We start from the raw sequence: 24,207 nt of genomic DNA, 5'->3' as shown, positions 1-24,207 counted from the left end.
CTGATGTGTTGAAATAATATGTTTATATATAAGGAACGGGGTCACACACACAGCAATCGTGAAGAATGTTCAAAATATTCTGTGACCTGTTCATGTACAGTTTTGTAGAGTGTTTCTATGTTTGTCTTTACACTATATAGATGACAGTGATGACTTCCTCTGAGTTAGGGAGTGTCTAGGTGTGCTCTGTTGCCAAAACAGCTACATTCCTAAGTTCAATAGGTTCAAATAGGTTTTTCTAAGCTGTATTATTTCACTTATCTCCACCTTGGGATCACTTGTAGATCTGACTTCCAGCTAAAAGGTCAGCCAATTTTATTCTGTATCGGTAACTGAACTCCTAGTACTGCAGGAGGTATGTATAGTACATTATATTATTTATAGTTTCATTTTATCAGTCTAGCTAATCTATCTATCCATCTATCTGTTCACATCATATGTGGTTATTATATATCCAGGATACATAGTAATGTATACAAGTGCATATTATAACTAAAGACTCATGCACACAGCTGCAAAGTTACACGCACAAGGACACATGCCCAAATGCCGACAGTCTACGTTCGTGGCATACGTCCTTGCTAATGCTTTACACATAACCACATACAGCTGCATCTTGTAATTGCTGTTTATGAGCAGCTGTGGGTCCTTCGGATGATTTTACGGAGGTTCTAGATGCTCATGTACGCTGTATGGCCTCCTTGCAGTTGTGTGCATGGACCCTAAAAGAATGCATAAAAAATATTTAAAATATTTATTTGTAGGAAGTAAATTAACTGCTTCAGCCCCACAAGATTTTACCCCCTTCCTGACCAGAGCACTTTTTACAATTTGGCACCGCGTCACTTTACCTGACAAATGCGTGGTCATGCATTGCTGTACCCAAACGAGATTTGCATCCTTTTTTTCCCACAAATAGAGCTTTCTTTTGGTGGTATTGGATCACCTCTGCGTTTTTTTTTTTTTTGCTCTATAAATAAAAAAGAGCGACAATTAAAAAAAAAAAAAAAATTATAATATCTTTTTTTATAATAAATATCTACAAAAAAGTTTTTTAAAAAACGATTTTTTCATCAGTTTAGGCCAATATATACTCTTCTACATATTTTTGGTAAAAACTAAAAAATCGCAATAAGCGTATATTGATTGGTTTGCTCAAAAGTTATAGCGTCTACAAACTATGGGAAAGATTTATGACATTTTTATTACTATTATTTTTGTTTACTGGTAATGGCGGTGATCTGCGATTTTTAGCAGTACTGCGACATTGCGGCAGACAGATCGGACACTTTTGACACATTGTTGGGACCATTGACATTTATACAGTGCAGCACAGTGGTGTAGTGGTTAGCACTTTCACCTAGCCGCATAAAGGGTCGCTGGTTCGAATCCCAACCACGACACCATCTGCCTGGAGTTTGCATGTGTTTTCCCTGTGCTTGTGTGGGTTTCCTCTGGTTACTCTAGTTTCCTCCCACACTCTAAAGAGATGCTGGTAGGTTAATCAGATTGTGTCTAAATTGGCCTAGTATATGTAAGAATGTGTGTTAGGGACCTTAGGTTGTAAGCAACTTGAGGGTAGGGACTGATGTGAATGTATATGTAAAAGCGCTGTGTAAATTGACTGCGCTATATAACGACCCAAAATAAATAAAAATACAGCAATCGCAGCTAAAAAATAGCCACTGATTACTGTATAAATGTCACTGGCAGGAAAGGGGTTAACACTAGGGGGTTAACTGTGTTCCCTAGTTAGTGCTCTTAACTGTATGGGGATAAAACTGACTGCGGGAGGAGATATATCGCTGTTCCTACTTAGTAGGAACAAATGATATGTCTCCTCTCCCCTGACAGAACAGGGATTTGTGTGTTTACACACACAAATTCCTGTGTTAGGTAACCAGTGGCAATCACGCTCGTTGGCCATGTGCATCGAGTCCCCAAGAGGATCTGACATGCCTGAGCATGAAGAAGGGCACTCCACAGACCAAACTCTTCACTCCTAATCAGGATACCGTGGACGATTTTGTGCTGTGTTCAAAGTGCCCTAGGAGGACGAAGGTTTGTTTTTTAGAGGGCTAAATCTGCTTGTGCAAAATACCTTGCTCTTTAGGGGGTCCACCACTGGTTCTTTTGACTTCAGGATCTTCCTCCCCTTTTTTCCTTGTCTTCTCCCCTCCTCTTTTTCTTCACTGGTAAAGTGGGAGGTGGAAGGATTTTTCACTTAGTTTTTTGAGATTATCGTTTCTTTCACAGTTTTATTTATAAACTCAATTGCTATTATTATTTATATTTTTATGAAGAGTTTTTCATACAGGCTTTTCACACACAGATTTTTAGTCACTGTTTGTCATGCTTTTCACTGCCCTCACTCTAGCATTATACTGAGGCCTTTACCCCTTCTCTCACCAGTACTTTCCCACACTCTCAATCCACGCCCCTCTCTGCTTTCAACCTATGCCTGTTGGAAGAAGTACACCCTTCTTCTTACACCCAATGCCCTTGTAGCTAACCCCCCCCCCCCCAGATAACCCCCTCTTTTCCAATTCCCTGCATCCCCACTACTCATGCTCAAACCACCCACACCTCTGCCCCCTCCCTCTTTGCAATCTTCTGGGACACGTCACAGGTCCCAGAAGATTGCCCAGCCAATCACAATGCATAGTGCGGCTCGCTCATGCGCAGTGCGTGCCTGGCTGTAAAGCCACAGCCAGGCGTCCACAGTAACAATGCCGGTGCCGCAGAGAGGAGGGGGAGAGGAGCGGAGCTTCATGCGCCTGCATCACTGGACCGTGGGACAGATGAGTGTCTGATTATTAAAAGTCAGCAGCTACACTTTTTGTTGCTGATGACTTTTAAATGGGTGGAATTCCGCTTTAATCTTTGATTAACTAATTATTTTTAAGTGCAGTTTTTTTTTTTTTGAATTATAAATGTGCTGTTCATAAGCCTGACTGGATCACACCAATGGCTGTAAACAATTAAAAATCTCTTATGCCGCATACACACGATCGGAATTCTTGTCGGAAAGAGCTCTGATGATTTTACCGATGGAATTCCGATGGGATTTCGCTCAAGCTGTCTTGCATACACACGGTCACACCAAATTCCGACCGCCAAGAACGCGGTGACATACAACACGTACGAGGGGACTAGAAAAAGGAAGTTCAATAGCCAGTAGCCAATAGCTTCAATCTCGTAGTTGAATCTGAGCATGCGTGAGTTTTTGCGTGGCGGAATTGCATACACACAATCGGAATTTCCGATAGAAATTTTTTCCGAGAACATGCTATCAATTTTTTGCTGGTGCAAATTCGGACAGCTAAATTCCGATGGAGCCTACACACGGTCGCATTTTCAGATGAAAAGCTCTCATCAGTCTTTTGCTGCCCGAAATGCCGATCGTGCGTATGCGGCATTAGAAGGTAACAAAATATGTACCCAAATTGTGTATTTAGCTGTTTTCCTGTACTTACAGCTTTAAAACAGTTTCAGCAATTTAGTTATAAAAAAATATTACTTGAACTACCTAAATGTAGCAATGAAAATATTTAAACAACTTTTAGCTGAAAAATAATAGTCTTTAGAGCTATCTTTTTGTAAATGTGTAAATATAATACAGATGCAATAATATCTATAAATATTTTTTTTCACTGAACAAATGTATGTTTTTGAATTATGTACATAGCTGATTTTTTTTTTTTTTTTTTTTCAGACTCGTTGAAATGGGAAATACAAACCGAGGTTACTTTTTTTTGCTCATTTTACCTCTTACTACTACTTACAACTTACTTACCTCTTACTACTGCTTACTTACCTCTTATGCCCCGTACACACGAGCGGACTTTTCGACATCCAAACTCCGACGGACTGAGTCCGTCAGACTATCCGATCGTGTGTGGGCTGCAACGGACTTTAGCTTTGCTAAAGTCTGACGGACTTTAGAAATGAAGCATGCTTCAAATTTTCCCGACGGAACTCCGCCGGACCCGGTCCCCTTCGAAAAATTCGCTCATGTGTGTGCTACTCCGACGGACTAAAACCGACGCTAGGACAGCTATTGGCTACTGTCTATGAACTTCCTACGTCGAATCCAGTCGTACGTCATCACGTTCGACTCCGTCGGAGTTTGGTGTGATGGTGTGTGGTCAAGTCCGTTCGGTCGAAAAGTCCGCCAGAACTCCGTCGGAACTCCGGCGGAACTCCGGCGGAACTCCGGCGGAACTCCTTTGGAGGTCTGTCAGACTTAATCCCTCTCGTGTGTACGGGGCATTACTCTTATCTTTCTTTCAGTCTTGGTCTCTGCATCACCCACTTTATGGCTTAGCCCTACTTCAGCGAAATTTCAAAGTCGCACATGATTGTGATTTGCATTGCCGATTTCATTACTGCTTACAACTGTATTTAGCAGAAGTCTATTCAAGTCGCAATGAAATTGGTAAAAAAAACTTTTTTATAATTGCGTGACATTGCGGTTAATATGAACAGTTCCATTGCCGGTGATGGGGTGCGACTTGTCATGTGATTTGGAACTGTCAAATTGCATGACAAGTTGCACCGTTGTGAACGGGGGCTTAATATTTTAACCTTCCATGGACTAGATCAGTGGGGAGTTGACCCTGCATTCATTATATCTGGTCTCCCACAGTACTCAGAACATGGAAATGCAATTATTTAAGAACATATAAATTGCTAAATACCTTTTCTCGTCAGCAGTATATGGCAGTCTTGTGACCTCTATCAGTGTCGGGTTAAAGCTTGTAGGAGGAGACTTAAAGCGGAACTGAATCATCCTATCGTTTTCAGCCAAGGAAGCTGCCATCTTAATAAAAATATGTTTTTGGTGTGTTCGGTTGGGAAGATTTCTCCTCTTTTCTTTCTCTGACAGGAATGCCTTGTACACACGGTCGGACATTCCAACCACAAAATCCGTCTGATTTTTTCCAACGGATTTTGTCCGAAACTTGTGTTGCATACACACGGTCGGACAAAGTTGGCAGGAAATCCGATCGTTCGGAAAGTGGTGATGTGCGTTGCGTATGATGGGACTACATAGAGGCTAGTAGCCAATAGCTTTGGTCTCGTAATTTGATCTGAGCATGCGTGGCACTTTGTCCGTCGGAATTCTCTACAAATGATCAGAAAAAGTCAGATCGGATTTTTTTGACGGAAAATTTTAGATCATGCTCTCAATTTTTTTCTGTCAGAAATTCAGACGTAAAAAATTTGAGAGCAGGATCTAAAAAATAAAAAGAAGTCCGATAGAGCCCACACACGATCGGATTTTCTGACAATATAATCCAATCGGACCTTTTCCGTCTGAATTTCCGACTGTGTGTACAGGGCATAAAACAACTGGTTTTAAAGGCTCATGGATTTTTACCTTCATAAAGGTAAAAAACCTTCTGTATGCAGCACCCCCTTCCCCTTAATACTCACTTGAGCTCCTTCTCGATCCAATGATGTGCACGAGAGCTGAGCTTCTCTCTGGTCTCTCATTCCTCATTGGCTGGTGCTACTCTCAATCACAGCCTGTGAGCCAATAAGGAGACAGTGGAGGGTGAGGCTCAGCCATTGCTCTGTGTGTCCTATGGGTGCATAGAGCCGGTCTCGGGAGCGAGCATGCACCAGTGCCCCTAGAGCAAGCGACTTGCTGTTGGGGGCACTGGCTGAAGAGAATGAGCCAGGAGCACCAACAGGGGACCCACAATGAGGAAAATCGGGGCTACTTTGTGCCAAACCCTTGCACAGAGCAGGTAGCAAATAGTATAACAAGCTTAAAAAGTATAAAATGCTTATTTTTTGAATGAACCTTCGATGTCACTTTAGGATAAATGTCCCGATGTGGTCTTAGGCACCAATACAACCTGAAAGAGGTTCTTACTCTTCCTCACACTAAAGTGTTTGGCTTTAAGTTTAGAAGGAAATTACTGCCCTTACCTGGTCCCATGTGATGCCATATGGTAACTTGCATTATCATAGCCCTGGTTGCTGGCAGCATAGTAATGCCTTGTACACACGGTCGGACATTCCGACAACAAAGTCCGTTGTATTTTTTCTGACGGATTTTGTCCTAAACTGGTGTTGCATACACACGGTCGGACAAAGTTATCGGAAAATCCGATCGTTCGGAACGTGATGACGTTCGTTCGTTGCGCTGGGACTACGTTGAGGCTACTAGCCAATAGCTTTGGTCTCGTAATTTGATCTGAGCATGCGTGCCACTTTGTCCGATCGGAATTCTCTACAAGCGATCGGAAAAAGTCTGATAGAGCCCACACATGATTGGATTTTCTAAAAATATAATCCGATCTGACCTTTTTCGTCGGAATTTCCGATCGTGTGTACAAGGCATAAGTCTTTACTTTACTTTACTAGCCTACTGATCTATGCATATATGCATTATTCTGACTTATTTGTCTGAGTTTACAATTAACTACAAATATTAATGTTTTATTCAGGACCACATCACCCTCACCACGACCACCACCACCACCACCACCATCCCCATCATCATCAACCCCATCTTCATGTAGGTCATCCTCCACACCATCAGATGGGTCCACATATACATGCTGGCCATCATGTGCACCATGGACCACAAGGCCATCATGGAATTCATGCGCATCATGGGCACCATGGACATCATGGAAAACACTAACTCTAGAACGGTGAGACTATAGTTGTTCTGCTAAAAACGTAACTGTGTAAGCAGGGAAATAGTTATAATTCATATATGTCTACTGTTTTACATGCCAAAGTATTTGTAATTCTGGCTAGACAATCTTGTGATTTACAGAGTTGCATGTTACACCCAAATAGATGATACTTAATTCCTGTTTAACCACTTGCTTACTGGGCACTTAAACCCCCCTCCTATCCAGACCAATTTTTAATGCACTTTGAATGACAATTGCGCAGTCATACAACACTGTACTCAAATTAAATTTTTATCTTTTTTTCCTCTCCAAATACAGCTTTCTTTTGGTGGTATTTGATCACCTGTGCGATTTTTATTTTTTGTTAAAAAAATGTAAAAAGACCGAAATAAATTTTTTTGTCTGTCATTGATGTACGCTGATGAGGTGGCAGTGATGGGCACCGATAGGTGGCAGTGATGGGCACTGATGGGTGACAGTGATGGGCACTGATCAGTTACACTGATAGGCAGCACTTCTAGGTGGCACTGAATGGCACCACTGGTGGGCATTGATAGGTGGCACTTGTGGGCACTTTTAGGTTGCAATTATGAGGCATAATTGCCCCTTCCATTTCGGGACAGATGTCCCTTTAAGGTGAGCCGGCAATCAGCTTTTTTTCTCCTCCGATGTCAGCGTGAGGAGAAAAAAAAAGCGATCACCAAGCTTTTGTTTAGATCATGTGATCAGCTGTCATTGGCTGACAGCTGATCACATGGTAAGGGGCCGGGACTGGCCCCTTACTCAGATCGGTGATCACCCGAGTCTCAGTGACTCGGAGATCACAGCGCACGCAGGGAGCGTGCACAGGGGAGGCCGTCATATGACGGCCTCCCAGGAATTCACATCCGTGCTGTGGCCGTCATTCGGCCATAACGCGGATGTCAGGTGGTTAAGCAATTCAGCTTCCTGGTTTCCTGGCCTCCTATGTTGTTCTCCGCCATTTTTTATGTAAAGCGCTAGATCAACTACTTAAATGTAAGTTTGATATTTGTTTTAATAAATTGAGTTGTTTTATGGAATTACGCTATATGGCCCCATCTTTTCATCTGGTATGTCCATTTCTGGGAGTTTGGCCTGTTTTATGATTGGAGGATACCGGTTATGTGTGCATTTACATCCTGGAAGAGATCTTCCCAATTGGGTTCCATGTTCCAGTGCCCGTTGGTTTGATTGATCTACAGTCGCCTCAAAATAAAGCGCGATTGACCCTTGGAATATATGTTCTTTTGGGTCAGATACATTCGGTAAGCCTACATCTGTTAAGGTGGTGGTATTGGCACAAGGGTGTTTGCACATCTTAATCCTGAGGATTGGAGGGCATATATTCCTTTTTTTTCATTGCACCAAGGGGGATTTTGATCGCTCTTTTGAGAAAGGACTTTATTGAGCTTATTGAGGGACACTCATTTTTTTTTTTTTTTTTGCATAATTTTTATATATATGTTCACATTGAAGTCATTTAATTAATATTTGTGTTAAATTTTCGATAATCATGATAATTCATGTCATTTAACCACTTGAGATCCGTGCTATAGTCAAATGACGGCTACAGCGCGGATCTCAATTTCCGGGACTATGTCTATTGACGTCGTCCCCTTTAAGAGCTCCCCACGCGCTCCCGGGAGCGCGCATTGGGGAAAATCTGTGTTGGCCGTGTCCCCTGGATACAGCCAATCACAGATCGCTGTAAACGGCCAATCACAGCGGCCGTTTACAGCGCGATCGCCGCCTCCAATGGGTGATGATCTCAAATGTAAACAAATGAGATCATCACCCATTGAGAGATAGCGTGAGTGACAGTTTTGTACCAATATAAACCTTGCCAGTGCCAATATAAACCCTACCAGTGCCCAGATCTACCCCACCTGTGCCCAGATCTACCCCACCTGTGCCCACCTGTGCCCACCTGTGCACCGCCAGTGCCCCATCTGTGCACCGCCAGTGCCCGCCAGTGCCCATCTGTGCACCGCCAGTGCCCGCCAATGCCCGCCAGTGCCAATCGGTGCCCATCTGTACCAATCGGTGCCCATCTGTGCCTCAGCAGTGCCCATCTGTGCCGCCTCAGCAGTGCCCATCTGTGCCGCCTCAGCAGTGCCCATCTGTGCCCATCTGCTGCCTCATCAGTGCACATCCATGCAATAAATCAGTGCACATCTGTGCCGACCAATCAGTGCCCATCTGCCGACTCAGCAGTGCCCATCTGTGCCGACTCAGCAGTGCCCATCTGTGCCGACTCAGCAGTGCCCTTCTGTGCCGCCTCAGCAGTGCCCATCTGCCGCCTCAGCAGTGCCCATCTGCCGCCTCAGCAGTGCCCATCTGCCGCCTCATCAGTGCACATCCGTGCAATAAATCAGTGCACATCTGTGCTGACCCATCAGTGCCCATCTGCCGCCTCAGCAGTGCCCATCTGTGCCGACTCAGCAGTGCCCATCTGTGCCGCCTCAGCAGTGCCCATCAGCCACCTCAACAGTGCCCATCTGCTGCCTCAGCAGTGCCCATCTGCTGCCTCAGCAGTGCCCATCTGCCGCCTCAGCAGTGCCCATCTGCCGCCTCATGAGTGCACATTCGTGCAATAAATCTGCACATCTGTGCAATAAATCAGTGCACATCTGTGCCGACCCATCAGTGCCCATTTGTGCCACCTCAAAAGCGCCCATCTGTGCCACCTCAAAAGCGCCCATCTGTGCTACCTCATCAGTGCCCATCAGTGCTACCATGGCTAAACGTGTCTTTTCTGCTGAGGAGGCGTACCAAATTATTTCCACGGCCGACGAGAGCAACGGGGAGCTCTCCTCTTCAGATTCCTTTTCGGATTCTGAAGCCGACGTAAATTATGAGCCAGTCCTCAGCAGTGAAACACTGACTGAATCCGAGGAGTAAGATATCCAGGCCCATCAAGCGAAGGCGTTCTAGTGAGGCAGTGCCGTCCACCAGCACCGATTTGCCGTCCACCAGCACCGCAGTGCCGTCCACCAGCACCGCAGTGCCGTCCACCAGCACCGCAATGCCGTCCACCAGCACCGCAGTGCCCCAGCAAGAAAGGCCAAGTACCAGTGGGGTGTCATCTCAGCCCCAAAGGGTTAGGAGCCATGCTGGCCTTCCCTATGCCCTTCAGAAGCCCTTGTGGCTTCCTCCTAATTCAGGAGAGGCCAATGTTCCCCCTTTCACCGCCCAGTCAGGAGTCCAGGTGGACACGGAGAATTTTAGCCCTATAGATTTTTTTAATTTAATTTTTACGGAGGACATGTTGGCGTCAATTGTGGCCCAGTGCAACCTGTATGCACAACAATTTATTTTTCAAAATCCGACCTCTTATTATGCCCGTCCCTACGAATGGAGAGACCTAACGGTGGAGGAGTTCAAGGTTTTTTTAGGCCTCACATTTAATATGGGACTCAACAAAAAAAATCAATTACGTAACTACTGGTCAACCCACCCCCTCCACCACTCACCGCTCTTCTCCGCGGTAATGCCCAGAACCAGGTATCAGATGATCCTGAGGTTCTTACATTTCAGTGACAATTCCCAGTGCCTTCCACGAAATGATCCAAATTATGACCGGCTTTACAAAATTAGACCAATACTAAATTATTTTTCAGAAATATTCCCCAAATTGTTTACCCCGGACCAACACATATGTGTGGATAAGTCCCTTATTAAATTTAGTGGCAGGCTTAGAATGAAGCAATTTATGCCCAGCAAAAGGGCCCGCTATGGGGTGAAGGTCTACAAATTATGCGACCGAGCCACAGGGTACACATATTCATTCAAGGTGTACGAAGGGAAGGACACCCAGCTACAGCCCCCTAATTGTCCGGACTACTTGGGATCCAGCGGAAAAATTGTTTGGGACCTCATATACCCCCTACTGGATAAAGGCTACCACCTCTATGTAGATAACTTCTACACATCTCTGCCCCTGTTCCACAACCTTCACCGGAAGAAGACGCCAGCATGTGGCACTGTAAAAAAGAATCGGAAGGGCTTTCCTCAAAGTCTGGTGAACAAGAAGCTGCGGAAAGGAGAAACCGCAAGTCTGAGAAACAAGGAGGTTCTGGCAGTGAAGTGGAGGGACAGAAGGGATGTATACATGTTATCTTCTATCCACAACGATACCTTCGTGGAAATCCCCAGAAGGAATGGCCCCGTAAAGAAACCCAAATGCATTTCCGAATATAATTTGTTCATGGGAGGAGTCGACTTCAACGACCAAATGATGAAACCATATCTTGTCACAAGACGGACATACCATTGGTACAAAAAAGTAGCAATTTATTTTTTTCAATTGGCCATTTATAATTCCTATGTCATTTACCGCAACGCCACCCAAAACCCCAAACGTTTCTTTGGCTACCAGGAGGAAGTTTTCACTGCCCTTATTTTCCCAAACGGCCCACCAGAAAATATCAGATCAGACGTTGTTAGTCGACTCTCCGAGCGCCACTTTCCCGATAAAATCCCCCCCAAACCAACAGGCAAAAGACGCCAAAAAAGATGTAAGGTGTATACCAGAGCAGGAGTCAGAAGAGACACATCTTATTATTGTGCACAATGTCCTTCCCAACCAGGCCTCTGTATAGGCGACTGTTTTCGGCGTTACCATACTTCAATACATTTTTAGTGAAGTATGGTAAACATAATCCTCAGTTCCTGCCTTCATACACCTTCACACCCCTTATGCCACTGCCTGCTCTGTAACTGACCCTGGCTTGTTATTTGACCACTCTTATGCCTGCCAATTCTGTACATACCGCTGCCTGATCTGGAACTGACCCTGGACTGTTATTCGACCATGCTTCTGTCTAACGATTCTGTACATATCTCTGCCTGATCTGGAACTGACCTTGGACTGTTATTCGACCATGCTTCTGTCTAACGATTCTGTACATATCTCTGCCTGATCTGGAACTGACCTTGGACTGTTTGACCACGATATTTGCCTGCCTCTCGGACTGATCTTGTATTCTGCAACTGGACTAGTGGGATTCAACACGGGGTCTCACATATGTGAGGGGCTCCAGTATAGTTTTTCTGGAAGAAGAAAACAATTTTCTTTGTTTTCTTATTCCTAGATTAGGGTCTGGAGACTCGGAGGCTTCAAAGAGATTTGGGAGGGAGAAGCCTTTACCCCTATCCCCATTCTGTCCTGAACGAGGCTCTACTTCTGTCTGCTGCCTGTAGGACTTACTGCCATCATGCCGCACTGACCACACCACAAGGACCTGCCTACTACCAGGACCAATATTTTTGGCACTGCTGACATCTCTGCACTGACCCTGGACTGTAATATGGACAGTATCCCTGCCTGCTGCCTAAAAAACTGTGTTCGCTGTTGCTGACCAAGTCCCTGCCTGCTGCCTGGACCAGTGATATCCTCCTGTGGACAACTGCGCTTCTAAAACCACAGGTAATCTTTTCTTTACCCTTTGCTCAGCATAATGTATTTGGGGGTGTAATTCTTGGTATGTGCAGGCTATGTGTCCCTGGAACGCCGACGGTGTTTCTTGCATGTTGCGCCTCTGTATGTGGCCAGGCTGTGTAAACGTCTCACACGTGGTATTGCCATACTCAGGAGGAGTAGTAGAATGTATTTTGGGGTGTTATTTTTGCTATGTAAATGCTATGCGTTGGAAATATCTTATAAACGGTCAACCCAGAGGACACGGGGGCACTCTTTACGTCTAGAGGAAAAGAGATTTCAGCTTCAAGTACGGAAAGGTTTCTTCACAGTTAGAGCAGTGAAAATGTGGAATAGACTCCCACCAGAGGTGGTTCTGGCCAGTTCAGTAGATTGCTTTAAGAAAGGCTTGGATACTTTCCTGATGGTACATAATATAACTAGGTACTAACATAGGTAAAGTTGATCCAGGGAAAATCCGATCGCCTATTGGGGGATCAGGAAGGAATTTTTTTCCCCTGCTGTAGTAAATTGGAGCATGCTCTGCTGGGTTTTTTTTTCGCCTTCCTCTGGATCAATTGTGGGCATAAAATTGGGTATCTGGATTGTACGATTATTTTTTATTTTATTTATTTGTTTTTAAGGTTGAACTGGATGGACTTGTGTCTTTTTTCAACCTGACTAACTATGTAACTATGTAACTATGTAACTATGTAACTTTGTGTAAAAAAAAAATGCGTTTTCATTTTTTTCCACATTTTCCAAAAACTTCTGGAAAAAAATGAACCATTGAAAAGACTCATTATGCCTCATAGATTATACGTTGGGGTGTTAGCTTTCCAAAATGGGGTCATTTTCTGGACGTTTCCATTGCCCTGGTTTTCCAGGGCCTTCAAAACTGTAATAGGTGGTTGAAAAATGAAATGTGTAATTTATGCTCCTAGAATGCCTGAAGGTGCTACTTCAAAATTAGGCCTCTGTATGTGGTCAGGCTGTGTAAAAGTCTCACACATGTGGTATCGTTATACTCAGGAGGAGTAGGAGAATGTATTTTGGGGTGCTATTTTTGCTATGTAAATGCTATGTGTTGGAAATATCTTATAAACTGACAACTTTGTGTAAAAAAAAATGCGTTTTCATTTTTTTCCACATTTTCCAAAAACTTCTGGAAAAAAATGAACCATTGAAAAGACTCATTATGCCTCATAGATTATACGTTGGGGTGTTAGCTTTCCAAAATGGGGTCATTTTCTGGACGTTTCCATTGCCCTGGTGTTCCAGGGCCTTCAAAACTGTAATAGGTGGTTGAGAAATGAAATGTGTAATTTATGCTCCTAGAATGCCTGAAGGTGCTACTTCAAAATTGGGCCTCTGTATGTGGTCAGGCTGTGTAAAAGTCTCACACATGTGGTATCTTTATACTCAGGAGGATTAGGAGAATGTATTTTGGGGTGCTATTTTTGCTATGTAAATGCTATGTGTTGGAAATATCTTATAAACGGACAACTTTGTGTAAAAAAAAATGCGTTTTCATTTTTTTCCACATTTTCCGAAAACTTCTGGAAAAAAATGAACCATGGAAAAGATTCATTATGCCTCACAGATTATACGTTGCGGTGTTAGCTTTCCAAAATGGGGTCATTTTCTGGATGTTTCCATTGCCCTGGTGTTCCAGGGCCTTCAAAACTGTAATAGGTGGTTGAGAAATGAAATGTGTAATTTATGCTCCTAGAATGCCTGAAGGTGCTACTTCAAAATTAGGCCTCTGTATGTGGTCAGGCTGTGCGAAAGTCTCACACATGTGGTATCGTTATACTCAGGAGGAGTAGGAGAATGTATTTTGGGGTGTTATTTGTGGTATGCACATTCCGTGTGGGAGAAATAAGCTATTACAATGAAAATTTTGTGGGAAAAAAATAAAAAATCGTAATTTTGCAAAGAATTGTGGGAAAAAATGACAACTTAAAGCGGGATTCCACTGCCGTTTTTTTTTTTTTTACCTGTGTCACTGTTGGGCGATTCCTACCGGGTCTTTGCAGCCACGATTGGCGTCTTTTTAACCCCCGGCGTGACGATTTCATTGCTAAGGAAAACTTTAAAAAAAGCAGTCCGGCGGTTTCCATTTTCACTGTGGGCGTTTGAAGCCCACAGGCATTTACTTCCTGGATGCGATGACACTGAGCTCCCAGCATCCACTGCTCCATCTCGCACATGTTCATTGAGTGTCCTCTTTGTTTTCCTTCCTTTTGTCTCCTGTGCTATAGTGATAATGGCTGATAGAGCTGCCTGCCCACTTTCAAAATGGCAATTTCGGCTTGACTGTGTCCCCCATGGATTCCTGGGAAATAGCTAAAAAAGTTCCCAGGGACCATTGCGAAGCCGATAAACACGCCTACTCCCACGGGAGGAGAGCCCAGAAGTCGGCATAAACATTAAAAATAAAAGGTAAATACTGCATATTATTTTATTTCAATGGTCATAACTGCATCTATGTTCCAATGCCATTTGAATAAGACGAACTTGCAATTTTCTGTACAAAACCACTTTAAAATAACTCACCATGCCTCTTACTAAATACATTGGAATGTCTACTTTCCAAAAAGGGGTCATTTGGGGGGCATTTGTACTCTCCTGGCTTGTTAGGGTCTCAAGAATGGAGATAGGCCTTAGTACATCAGATGTGATCTTTTTTTGCAAATCTTTATGATTTGCACCATAGCTTGTAGACTCTATAAATTTAACACAGATCATATAATATGCAAAAATTTGGGTTATTTTTACCAAAGATGTGTAGTAGTATAAATTGTGGCCAAAATTTATGAAGAAAAATTGCTAATTTGCTAAATTTTGTCACAGAAACAAAGAAAAATTCATTTTTTTTCAAAATTTTCGGTCTTTTTTCATTTATAGCGCAGAAAATAAAAAACCGAGAGGTGATCAAATACCACCAAAAAAAAGCTCTATTGGTATGAAGAAAAGGACAAAAAAATCATTTGGTTACAGTGTTGCATGACTGAGTAATTGTCATTCAAAATGTGAGAGCACTGAAAGCTGAAAATTGGTCTGGGACTGAGGGGGGTTTAAGTGCCCAGTAAGCAAGTGGTTAAATCACATATGACATATAGGGGAAAGACAGATTTGGTCACAGATTTGTACACATATGTTTTTGTAATTTTTAGCGCTACACTTCTTTATTATATAGGTTATCTGAACTAAAATATCAATTTTTAGTGTGTTAGCTGCTTTTCCTGCGTAGATAGCGCAGTCCTTTTGTTATTTGAAATCACCTGTCATTGGCTGACAGCTGATCACATGGTAAGGGGCCGAGATCGGTGATCACCCGAGTCTCAGTGACTCGGTGATCACAGCACGCGCAGGGAGCGTGCACAGGGGAGGCCGTCATATGACGGCCTCCCGGGAATTCACATCCGCACTGTGGCCGTCATTCGGCCATAGCGCGGATGTCAGGTGGTTAAGCAATTCAGCTTCCTGGTTTCCTGGCCTCCTATGTTGTTCTCCCACCTCCAATCTGATCAGTGGACAATAAATCAATTTCTTCCGTCCGATGAGAAGGAAGCTGAGGCAGGTTGCAGAAAATAATAAATAGAGTAGCAGAGTGATCAGCAGAAGTGTGTGTGTATCACAAGAAATTGATGTTTGCTATACCACATTCCTTCTCAAATTGACTTCTAAAACTGGCTACAAACTATACAATTGTTATACAATTTTCTTGTACAACTTTCCTTTAGATTTACCAAAACTATATAATATGAGGTCAAACCTAAACACTTTCAAATTGCATACAATCAGGCAGGTCCTTGCATTACATAGTTCAGATGGTGAACCTTGGCACTCCAGATGTTTTGGAACGACATTTCCCATGATGCTCAACTACACTGCAGAGTGCATGTGCATCATGAGAAATGTAGTTCCAAAACATCTGGGGTGCCAAGGTTCACCATCACTGACATAGTTGAAAGTATAGCTAAAGGGAATTTAATAACAAAAATTGTATAATGTGTATTCAGCTTAAATTGGATAGTGTGCTGTTGTTATTACTGACTGAGGACTCTCGTTGTTATAAGAAAAATTCCCTTAGCATGGAAGTATTCAATGCCCTCAGCAAAAATTAAACTATTGTTGCATGGAATGATTGTTATTTGATTTCCAGCTCTATTGTGTACATATATGGTGTACAGAATACTTACAGTTTGCCATATTACATGGAGTACATATTTGAATTGTTTAGCATTTTAAACAAATATAGCTGGGCACAGACTGAAAAGGGTTATTATTATAATTATTATCTAGAAAAGCTACAATTTCTGGGGAAATTGTGTAAAGTGTTCTTGCCTTCACCTACTGGAGTGGGTGGAGTAACTTGGTGGAGTGCCTTGAGTAATTGTTGTCTGGTTGGAGTGGCTGGAGTAACAGTGAAAAGTGTTAAAAAGATTAATATTTTATTTTAAAAATTATAAATAGTAGTAAAAAAGTCGAAGAAGTCCCATCATTAGCTGAAAGAGCTGAACATTTTTTCAAAAATGATTTTTTTCCCCCCAAATTATTATTTTTTTAAACTATTTTTTTTCAAAAATCACGGACGGGGGAGGGGGTGTTTAGGGAGATAGGAGGGGACAAGGACATAGAGAGATAGGGGTTAGGGAAGCATGGGGGGGGGGCGGGTTTTGAGAAATAAAGGAGGGGACAAGGAGATAGATGGGGGGAGATAGAGGAAAAGAGAGGGGAGAGAGATGGGGGGTGTTTAGGGAGAAAGAGGAGGGGACAAGGAGATATATGGGGGACAAGGAATTAGAGAGATAGGGGTTAGGGAGGTGGGGGGGGGGTGGGTTTTGGGAGATAAAGGAGGGGGACATGGAGATAGATGAGGGGGGTGGGTCAGGGGTTGGTGTAGTGGCGTTTTGGGGGGATGCTGGAACCTTGAGTGTGCCCTCAAAAAGCCCCAGGTCTCAAATTTTTTTTTCAAAAACATTTTTTTTCATGGGGTAGTCATAATGTTTCGGCTGATCATGGGGGGGTCAGCTTTTGTCACCTCCCACTCTAGTTTTGAACATTTCGCCATTCATTCCTATGGGACAAATTTCGCTGCAAAAACAACGATATTTTGTGAACCATTCGGCGAAACGTTCCACAAAGTAATAGCACACCAATCGGGAATTCGCAAGTTTCGGTATATTACTGTCTATTTAGTGTAAAAGCTGTGGGAGGAGTTAGGGTGGTAAATTTGGCTATAATAATAATATATATGTGAGATAACAGTAAGTGGTCTTGCTATGCAGGAACACTTAATTAGATAATGACATGTGTAGCAATTACATATTGTTAACTTTTAAGATAAAGTGGTGTTTTCTATGACAGTGTGCTCTGCTCTGGCATATTGTACATGTTGTTTCATCTACAAACCATAAGAAATTTGTTTATTCACAAATTTATATTTATGGTTTTGTAAATCATTCCTTTCCACATACCGTTAGTGACTGGTAGTAGATAATGTCTAAACAGCCCAAATCTGCCACTGTGACGGCTGCTTGGATTGGCTCCATTAGGCCTGGTTCTGTGCATTTTTTAGTGCGTTTTCAGTTTTGCAGAAACACACTACAGTCCATTTAACATGGTTTCCTATGGATGTAGTTCACATCTGTGCATTTTCTGGAAAGGGCCAGGGATTTTCTTCTGGTTTTTGGTTCCAAAGACTTCAATGGATCAAAAATGTATATTGAAAAAAGAAAAATGCTCCTGGAAGGTGCAAACTGCAACCAACCAACATAGATGAGAATCAGGCCTCACCTTGTTAATGTGCGTGTTACGCTCTGTTTGTCTTTGTACCTACATGACCATGATGGTACTGGACATGAATTACAAGCATGTGTAAACACCAGTATGTAATGATGAGGTCTCTTTTACACAAAGCATTAGTCTTCCCACACTCCTCCTCTGCAACAATAAACCACTAAAATACACTTAGAAAACAGGTTTGTTCTGTTTCCACATCATAGTCTTAGTACTTCTACAGTCAGACTTAAAGCAGAACTCCAGGCAAACATTTTTCCTTAAAAGTCTGCTGTGCAAAAAGTTTACTCACGTCGGGTGTATGCTACTTTTAGGATTCCCACCTTTACTTTAATATTTACAGATTTATTTATGCTGCACTGCAAAGATTTCACTATACTTCCAATGCTGTGTGACAGCCATAGGAGGCAGAATCTGGTGCAGTCGTGCATAGTAACCAATCAGCTTCTGACTTCAGCCTCTTCAATTAAAGCAGAAGTAAACCCATCCATAAAACAGTTTACTTTCCAGCACATGCCAAAAATGTAACGCTCCCATTGGCTGTGCTCTCAACTAAACTGTCAAACCAACCAATGGCTGGTGTTATAACTGATCACATGTGCAGCATCATAGCAGTTTTAGATTCATCAGAGGCAAAGATGGCAGCTTCCTTGGCTGAAAACAATAAGGGACTTTACTTCCACTTTAAGCTTTGACAATACACCCTAAAAGCTGATTGTTTACTATCACAGCTGCACCAGATTCTGTGTGCACCTGTATTAGTAAGTCTCCCCCATACTGTCATTTATCTACCCCTCCTCTCCCTGTTCCGTTCACAAAATGCTTGTATTTTGTGAACTATTCACAAAATCCAAGTTGTTTTTTGAATGGATACAAGGAGAGGATGGGTGGATAAAAGACAATACGAATCCTGTTTAGTGGACCCATAGCTCCCATAGTTGCAGCAACAGAAGTATAGAGAAAATGATTCTATTTGTCATGATTTCAATTTTAGGGTAGCAAAATGAATTAAAGAAAGGGCAGAAATCCTAAAAGCAGCATACACCCTAAAAGCAGCATACACCCCATGTGACTAAACTTGGAGTTCTGCTTTAAAATAACTGTTATGCCGCGTACACATAATCAGACTTTTGTTTGAAGGGTGTTGGCTCCAACCTGTCTTGCATACACACGATCACACAAACGTTGGCCAACAGATACGAATGTAGTGACGTACAAGATGTACGTAATATCTCCATTAGGAACGCTAGTTTTACAAGACCGAGCTTTCGGCTCGTCCTTGATTCCGAGCATGCGTGTTGGTACTTTTGACTTTTGTCTGACGGACTTGTGTATACATGATCAGTAAGTCCGACAACACACATTTGTTGGTGGAAAATTTGGGAACATGCTAGCCGACAATTGCTCCGACAATTGTCCAATGAAGCATACACACAGTCAGACTTTCCACCAACAGCCTGACATCCAACATTTCCTGTCAGAAAATCCGATCGTGTGTACGGGCCTTAAGGATCCTAAGGTTAAAATCTATTATTTAACTTTTTTCTTTCATACTGGAATATTTGTTCTGACAATATTACAATATTGTAGGTTATATATAGCTTGCTTATATTAAGGGGTGTTAATGTTTTCATGTTAATGTTTTCAACATTCTTTGTAGAAGCCTAAGGCCCCTTTCACACGAGGAAGACTCCGCTTCCATGGACCGCCTCTGTCCGCCGGCTTAGCGGGAGATACCTGTTGATCTCCGTTGAACCGGCGGATGACAGGTCCCTCTCTGCTCACTGAGCGGGTGGGGCTTGTCCAGTGCCACTGGTCTCTATGGAGAGATCGGATGAAAATGGACAGCATGTCCGTTTTCATCATATCTCACCCGATCCGCCAGCGACGGATCCGGACGTAGGGTCATCAGTCTACTTTTGGAGGATCGGACCGAAATGTCTCCACTGACATCCATCGCTCCATAGACCAGCATGGAGTGCCCGTTCAGGTCCACCGTCAAAACTGACAGGCGGACCTGAACGGTCCGTCAGTGTGAAAGGGGCCTTATTGTTATTTTGGGACAATGGGGTTGATTTACTAAACCTGGAGAGTGCAAAATCCGGTTCAGCTGTGCATGATGGCCAATCATCTTCTAACTTCAGTTTGTTCAGTTAAGCTTTGATGAAAAAAAAACTGGAAGCTGATTGTTTTCTATGCAGAGCTGCACCAGATTTTGTACTCTCCAGTTTTAGTAAATCATCCCCAGTATCACCTAGCTAAAAAAGGCTTTTCACAATGTTTTCACTATTTTTTTGCCATATTTGACTCTGTGAAATTCAATACAAACGATGATCTGTACTAAGAAACCACAGCTCTGCTCAACTACGCTCTCTAGTTGAAAATTTGACAGGATGTATACTATATATGAGCTCAAGGCAAAGGCAATCTGCCATGATGCAAACTACTTGACTAGTGGAAGGAGAAGCTTGAGATCGAGAAGCTAATGTTCTCACATGTTGGGCTGCATGATAGTTTTTGAGACAAGTAAGCTGATACTAATTAGCTTAATTACTGGTGGTCACATAACTAGCCCTAAGATGAGAGAAGGTAGCTTCCATTTAATGTTTCTTGCTTGAGTATTTTGCTATATGACACACATGCCCAGAAATTGTAGAAATCAATGCAAATAAAACAAGTACAGTAAAACCTTGGTTTAAGAGTAACTTGGCTTGAGAGCGTTTTGCAAGACAAGCAAAAATGTTTAATTCATTTTGACTTGATATACAAGTAGCGTCATGTCACAACTGAGTATAAATGAGAAGAGATGCGTCTCTAAGTGTAGCAATATGGTTACATATAATGAAGGTACAACATTTAGCAACTCACATGGTTGATGATTAAAACAGGCACATCTAAGTATGCAAGCATCCGGGGTAAAGCTGTCCACAGACCATCCACCACACTGCCGGCTCTCACTGCTGTCAGTCTGCAATCATGACCGGGAAGACTACCCTGCAGTAGAGCAATCCAAAAGTGAGGCTTGAATCGCTCGTGGAGTGTAGCGTGGAAGGGATGACGTTGATGGCGGTGCGGAGGACAGTCTATGTGAACAGCTTTACCACGGATGCCTGCATACTTAGATGCGCCTGTTTTGAATCATCAACCATGTGATTTGCTAAATGTTGTACCTTCATTAAATGTAACCATATTGCTACACTTAGAGTCGCCTCTCTTCTCTTTTATACTCTGTAGCCCCTGCTAGATTTCTCATCTAATCCCCTTGTGGAGGCTGCCATTTGTGGATGGACATTTTATAGTTACACAACCTATCGCATTGCTATAATCTTTTTATATGGACTAAACACTGAAGGACTTATGAATAAATAGTTGTGGAACTAGTTTCCATTTGATATACAAGTGCTTTGGATTACAAACACGTTTCCGAAACAAATTATGCTCGCAATCCAGGGTTTTACTGTACTTATTTGTAGTATTTCCATTGACCTGTAAAATTCAACAGTTTTCTTATAAATCTTGACAATGGGGATCATTTGTTTTGCTCTAAGACCACTAACTATTGTATTCTTTTTGTAGATGTGGAGTGAAAACCCGGTAATAGGCACAGCACCACAATGGCAATCTTATGGATCACTTACCGTGACCTGAACTACCTGTCCTGAATCAACAAACATTTAAGAAACTTATATAATTATTTTCATATTTGATTATGTAACTTTCAATAAGATAAATACCTTACCAAACAGTAATCTCCATAAATTACTCAATGTGCAAATAAAATGTTTTCAATAATAACATGTCTTAAGATAATATGACAAATTGATTCTTGACAGACTTCACTGTGTTTAAATGATGTGTATATACAATGAGATGTGTACTTCGTGCTCTGTACTTTGCCATGGTATTGATTTCATATGTTGTTTAGAAAAGTACGCTGTACAGCTTTGGGCGGCACAGTGGTGTAGAGGGTAGCACTCTTGCCCAGCAGTAAAAAGGGTTACTGGTTCAAATGCCAATCCCAATCCCAATCCCAACCACAACACTACCCACCTGGAGTTTGCATGTTCTCCCTGTGCCTGCGTGGGCCCCCTCTGGGCACTCCAGTTTCCTCCCACACTCCAAAAATATGCAGGTAGGTTAAATGGCTTCTGTCCAACATTGGCCCTAGTATATGAATGGGGACCTTGGATTGTGGGCTCCTTGGGGCTAGGGACCAATGTGAGTGTGCAATGTACAGGGATAGGAACAATTGTAGACACTCACTCAGGTTGAACTGGATAGACTGGTGTCTTTATTCAACCTTACTGACTATGTAACAATATAATTGTTCAAATGCATGACAATGAGTGAAGGCAAAAATGTATCCTAAACTCTACATGGTGAGTTTCTAAAAGGCGATGGCCTGAAACAGGCTTACAATGAAAAAACTATTTTAGGATCAGATATTATCTAACAATATGTGAATATAAAAACTGAATTGAAAAAAAAAAGGAGTAAAAATTGTACTTGATAACATTCAGCTGGACGTGATTTATAATGTTAAAGACATTTTGCTAACCATCCAAGTGGCTTCCTCAGTTCTACTGATTGTCAGAAACATTATACCTGAGAAAGCTAGGGGGCGTGCGCGGCAGCAGTGCGACGCAGAGCCTATGCGCATGGCTGGTGGTTGCGATACCTGCCGGCCACCCATATCTATCCTGACAGAGATAGAACGGAGATCTGTCAATGTAAACAGACAGATCACCGTTCTGTCAGGGGAGGAGAGACAGATCTGCTGCTCCTTAAGATTAGGAACAGCGATCTGTCTCCTCCTCCAGGCAGTCCCACCCCCCACAGTTAGAACACACATGAGGGAACACATTTAACCCCTTGATCTCCCCCTAGTGTTAACCCCTTCCTTACCAGTGACATTTATACAGTAATCAGTGGCTATTTTTAGCTCTGATCGCGTTATAAATGTCAATGGTCCCAAAAAAGTGTCAAAAGTGTCTGTCCGCCGCAATGTCATGGTCCCGCTAAAAATTGCAGCCACCGCCAATACTAAAAAAACAAAAGTGAATAATAAAAATGCCATAAATCTATCCCCTACCTTTTTTGTAGACGCTATAACTTTTGCCCAAACCAATCAATATACGCTTATTGGGATTTTTTTACCAAAAATATGTAGAATATAAATTGGCCTAAACTGATGAAGAAATTAGTTTTTTTACTTTTTTGGGGGGATATTTATTATAATAAAAAGTAAAAAATATAGTTTTTTTTTAAATTTTGCTCTTTGTTTGTTTGCGACAAACCCAAAGAAAGTTCTATTTGTGGGGGGAAAAGGACGTAAATTTTGTTTGGGGACAGTGTCGCACGGCTGCGGAATTGTCAGTTAAATCAACGCAGTGCCATATCACAAAACGTGGCCTGGTCATTAAGCGGGCAAATCCTTCCGATCCTTAAGTGGTTAACATTAACATTGAATGTGGCTAACTCTTATTAGCTATACCATGACCTAATTCTTTACAGACATAGGGGGTTATTTACGAAAGGCAAATCCACTTTGCACTGAAAGTACACTTGGAAGTGCAGTCGCTCTAAATCTAAGGTATAGATCTGAAATGAGTGGAAGCTCTGCTGATTTTATTATCCAATCATGTGCAAGCTAAAATGCTATTTTTTATCTTCTTTGCATGTCCCCCTTGGATCTACAGCGACTTTACTTCCAAGTGCACTTTCAGTGCAAAGTGGATTTTCCTTTAGTAAATAACCCCCATTGTGATGCAGTGGCTGCAATCTTTTTTTTTTAGGCTACGTGCATTTTCTGTAAGTACAGAAAACACCTGTTACAGCTGGCGGGGGAAAGCTTGAAAGGGAGTATGTATGTTTGTTTATCTACCCCAAACTTCTCCTTTAATTTTTAATTGCAGTCTTTGGCCCTGCTGGTAAGATTCACCCACTATTGATCCTGGGGACTATGGTTTCCAGGACATAAAGTTGGGACACCTGTTGTGTGACAACTCTCTAAGATGGGAATTTCAGTAAACTCTAGAGAGATTTGCTTTTTGTGCCTTAAGGAAGGAAAATGCAGGGAAATCTCCATAGCAGGACGAAAAACAAACTGATAGGGGTTTTAAACCTTCCCTAACACAAAAAAAAAAACAGCTGCTGTTATTGAGAAGACAGGACCACCCCCTACCACCTCCTTTAACACACAACTGTTAAGGCCACATGTCATAGAGGTGGACCAATAGTAGGGCACAAGAGGGATAATGGGATGTGTCTGAACTATGGAATGGCAGAGCTGCGTTTTTG

General features: G+C 42.4%; 1 long non-coding RNA gene across 1 annotated transcript; it reads left to right on the top strand.

The window, feature by feature from the left end:
• Nucleotides 1-200: 200 nt before the first annotated feature.
• On the top strand, nucleotides 201-21,702 carry LOC143924102 (uncharacterized). Its single transcript, XR_013261819.1, has 4 exons — nucleotides 201-355; nucleotides 3,716-3,744; nucleotides 6,462-6,671; nucleotides 21,484-21,702. It is a non-coding gene; the product is annotated as an uncharacterized LOC143924102 (long non-coding RNA).
• The last annotated feature ends 2,505 nt before the right edge of the window (nucleotides 21,703-24,207 follow it).

Source organism: Lithobates pipiens, unplaced genomic scaffold, assembly GCF_037356315.1.
Source record: "Lithobates pipiens isolate NorthernLeopardFrog02 unplaced genomic scaffold, aLitPip1_a1.2 Scaffold_22, whole genome shotgun sequence".
NCBI classification, from domain to species: domain Eukaryota; kingdom Metazoa; phylum Chordata; class Amphibia; order Anura; family Ranidae; genus Lithobates; species Lithobates pipiens.
This window is presented reverse-complemented; position numbering and strand designations above follow the sequence as displayed.